The sequence below is a fragment of the Odontomachus brunneus genome, unplaced genomic scaffold (genome assembly GCF_010583005.1).
Source record: "Odontomachus brunneus isolate Ranch 3 - 2012 unplaced genomic scaffold, Obru_v1 Obru_scaffold_003, whole genome shotgun sequence".
Taxonomy (NCBI): Eukaryota; Metazoa; Arthropoda; class Insecta; order Hymenoptera; family Formicidae; genus Odontomachus; species Odontomachus brunneus.
Window position 1 is genome coordinate 1,638,642 of NW_022639453.1, and position 4,609 is coordinate 1,643,250.

Consider the following 4,609-nt stretch of genomic DNA (forward strand, 5'->3'; position numbering starts at 1 on the left):
CTCTCTCTCTCTCTCTCTCTCTCTCTCTCTCTCTCTCTCTCTCTCTCTCTCTCTCTCTCTCTCCCTCTACTGCCTCATTCCTCTCCACCCTTCTTCTGTCTCTCGTTATCGGTGACGTGCAGCCCACCGTGGAGAGTCCGGCGAGAGCCGCGCGATTTAACCCTTTCCGAGACCCGACTCTATTTTCAGTTATCCGCGCGGAATTAATGCGACGACGACGACGACGACGACGACGACAACTCGCTTCCAAGATCGTTGGTCGTGGGAGCGAGGACTGCGCGCGCGCGCGAGATCTGACTTCCACCCTTATCACAATGCCGTTGCCCGAAAGCCGAGGATACACCCTTGAGAGGTAAAACTACAAAGACAAGATACAAAAAGTGTGATGCAGGAGGGGAAGAGCTCGAAACGAAAATGCCGCTACAACTATTATCACTATAAAGAGGAGCGAGTGTTCGAGAATGTATGTAACGCTGAGCGAATTCCCATGACGACTAGCTAAAAAGTTTCAGAGCCGCGAGAGCGGATACCCGGTCCGCCGACGCTCGCGTCCAGTATGTACTGCGCCCAGAAAAACAGTCTGAAGCGAGCCCCTAACGTTACGCTTGCGTTGTTGTAAAATAAAAAAAAAGGGGCAGAGAGGAGGGAAAGAGGATTGAAAAGTAGAGGAAGAGCCCGGTACAGTAGACAGCATCGATCGCCCCGCCGTCAGTTTCCGCGATATTTACACTCGATTTTATAACGAAGGTCCGCGACTGAAGCGACTCTCGTCTTCTCCCTCGCGATTGGGGAACCGCATCCCCGACGACGTCGCGAAGAAGAAGGCAGGCACGCGCGCTCGCCATCCCGACACGCACACTTAGAAAAACATTAGTTTACACGCAACGCGTTAGTCAACACGAACGGACTGGCCGACGTACGACCGAAGTGTCTGATTGACCGATCGATCGGTCGGTCGAAGAAACGAGAACTTTCGTTTCCCAATAAAATATGGGGATAAATACACCGCGCGGAAAAGTATTCAACGTGTACGGGAAATACACACGCGGCCGGATCTCGCGGCTGTACCTCGCTTTGCGCGAGGTCTTCACCTGGCCATTGCGTCTCCTGATACGTACTCACCTCCGGCTTTCGCGTGCACGTCATTTAACCTTTGGATTTTGATCGCCTCGTTGTAATTTTGAGGTCTATTCATTTTAGTTGAACAAGCCTGCGTTTTTACATCAACATGTAACCAAATCTTGAAGTGAAACAAAGTTCCAGTCAAAGTTGTGCCATTTATTTTAAGCCATTTAAGTTTTGGAACCATTTCGGTCAAAATGATTAAAATATTGCTTGCTCAAAAATTAATTAAGAGAAGAGTTTATATTTTTATTTAATTTTCCGAAAAAATCCTGACTAAAGTACGATCAGGAGTGGCCCAGATTTATGGTTAAAATGAAAAATTTCGGCGAAATGGTTTCAAAACTTAAAATAAATGGTTTAAAATAAATTTTATTTTAAACCTAAATTGGTTTTTTCAGAACCTTTTGGCCATAAACCTGAACCTATAAGCATTCTTTACAAATGTTTCCTAGACAAGTTAGAATCCATAGAATTCTTCCATCAAAATGGCTTCAAAATTTTTTGACCATGAATCTAGACCACTCTTGACCGCACTCTTTACGTCAGGATTTTCGTCGAAAAATTAAATAAAAATATAAACTCTTCTTAATTAATTTTTGAGCAAGCGAATCCATAGATCACTCATTGTCTGCATGAATGACATTTCATTCGTAGTTTGCGCTGTCTACATACATTGGATGGATTTTGAATATCATAATTGAATATCATAATTTACATGCAAACGCCCAACCCTAGTTCTCAAGTACAGTACAAATGGAAGTAAAAAGAACAGGCTTTGGACGATCACGCGAGGCCATGGACGAAAGTTTTCCTAAAATCGATCTTCCCGACACGATGAATTTTCGCATCCCGGCGAAAAGCTCGGCTGCGATCGTTGATGCACGAGTGAACGTTCCGGCTAATTAATTTTCCCCCTTTCTCTCTTTCGTTCACTCGCCGCGAGACAATGATCGAGCCAGTCCGTCCCTGCGAGTAATTAGTCTTAGTATAATACCGTCCCTAATATATCACATAACTCCCATTGTGACTTGGCTTGCTGCTATGAGTAAAACTTAGGAACCACACGGTCAAAAACTCTCATCTCGGCGTGAGGTTTACTTAGGTACTTTACGAGCCTCGACAGCGATTACAATCGTTCATTACACGAAGAGTATTGGTCCAAAGAGAAATGTTCTGGTATATCTGAAGTGATCCGCCGTCTCTTGAGAGACGTCGTTTCGTTGCGGACAGTGATCTAAGACGGGGCTCCTCAAATAGCGCAACGCTATTCCCAGATGGATTGCGCGTAATTCGGAGAGAGAAATGGAGAGAAAGAGAGAGAGAGAGAGAGTGTGTGTGTGAGAGCGCGGAAGAAAGGAAAATGGTTGCATCGCAATCTTTTATACTAAATATTAACGCATTCTCCGTGCCGCCCGAGCGACCTAGTGGATTTACAGTTCGTTACTCGATATTTACAGTTCCAAGACATTCGGAGCGGGCTAGTCTCGAGTGCGAGTAACAAAGTGTCGAGGAGATTCCAAGCTCTCGTGGAGTGAGGATCACGAGTCGACAAACAGAGCTCATTCGTTCAGTTTTCCCGCACTTAATCTGACGAAGATTCGAGGGAGCCCGATTTGCGGTTCTTGTTCATTATCGGAACTCTCTCTCTCTCTCTCTCTCTCTTTCTCTCTTTCTCTCTCCTGATAACGCGGTTATCAAAAACCGCGCGCGGGAGCTTGTGCCGTCTTTTTGTGGATCGAAGGTCGCTCTTGTCAGCACAATAACGGTATTACAGCGCGAAACGCGCGCTCGGGCGCCAATTCGTTATCGTTTATCACCGTACGGCCGCGCGACGGACAAAACGTGAATCCGAGCGGCTCGATGTGACATTCGCTGTTTCCTCCCTGCGGCGAGAACCGAGGGAAGGCTCGCACCCGTCGCGGAGAGAGCGCTCGAACTTACTACCCCGCGACGGAAAACCACCTCCTTTCGCGTCGTGACCCGCTGTGGCGTGGGGTTTCGTTTCACCACCATCATCACCGCTGCCGCCGAAAGATTCGTGTTTTCTCTCTTCCTCATATACGGAACAAATCTGCACACGTACACGTAATACTGTCGCGGACATGTGGAGCACATTTCTGTCGTGCGTTTCGCGCACCATCGCACCATCCTCGGTTTACGACGACGACGACCACGCAGGGGTTCTCGATTAATTAAAAAAAAAAAAACACTCCCAGATGTATTTCGATATTTCCCTGCTCTATCTCGCGGTCTCGTAATTTACTCAATAAACGAGACAGAGAACGCGCAAAGGGGTGTATGAATAAAAAAGAATACCGTTTCCTTTCGGGACTCCCTTGCGGTCCGAATGATTCGGATCATTCTCAATTTTTCGACTAGGTCTTCCGGGCCCAATTTTCGAATACGTCAGAGTCCAAAGTATCAATTAACTAATTAAAACGCGAGAACAAGAGGGGGTGAGCAGCTCGTTTTCGTGCACCGAGGATCGCCGGTGTGCGTGTCCACACACACAGAGTAAAACGCTCGATTATTAACACCCAGTGATTGACCTCCCCTTAATTATTGACACTGTAGAAGCAGACACTGTAGAAGCAGACGCTGTAGAAGCAGACGCTGCTTTTGCTTGCGAACCAGTGGCGGTTCAACTTCATTTTTCAATTGCGAAATTCTCTCGTGGAATGATATTTCGTAGAGCGCAGGCGACAAGCCTCAATCGCAATGCCGGTGACAGGAAGAAACAGATTTTTTTCTGGAGCGTCACAATGACTAGAGGCACGTCAATAATTGGGTGTGCTTTTTGCCTTATCTCTCTCTCTCTCTCTCTCTCTCTCTCTCTCTCTCTCTCTCTCTCATTCACTCTCGCTCACTCACACACGTAGACCGCTTGCATCTGCCAACACGCAGGTTTCTCGCGACCGTGAGAAATGATCGTAATATAATAATGCGCGATCGCACGTAGCGAAAATAATATTAAAATTAATAGGATACTCTTTCTCTTCCTCTTTCTTTCTCTCCTTTTCTCTCTCTATCTCTCTTGTAACAGTGATAATGGTCGCTATCACGATAATAATTCGTAGTACCCTTTGAAAGAATTTTTGCTTTTTCTTTCAATTTTTTTCGGTGTTCGAAGATCACAGCGCGCGTTTCAGCCTTCCATTGCATATAATTAGAACCGTTTGACATCGAGGCATGAGCGTCACGTGGCCCACGCCTCGACGTTCTCTGCGTGCATTCTTTCCTCACTTTCGCGTTCACCTCTTTGCTCCTCTTCCACCGTCGCTTTGTCGCATCGCCTTGCCTTGCCTTGCCTTACCTTACTCGACTGCACCGTCGAATTGTCGACAAACGTGGAGACGGTTCTCGATCGAAATTAACAATCAACGAAGCGGAATCGCCGATCTCAGCGGCGATCGTGACATGTGCGCAATACGTTGTGTAACGTCTTCTTTCGCTGGGGGAAGAGGCAGAGCGAGGGGGGGGGGGG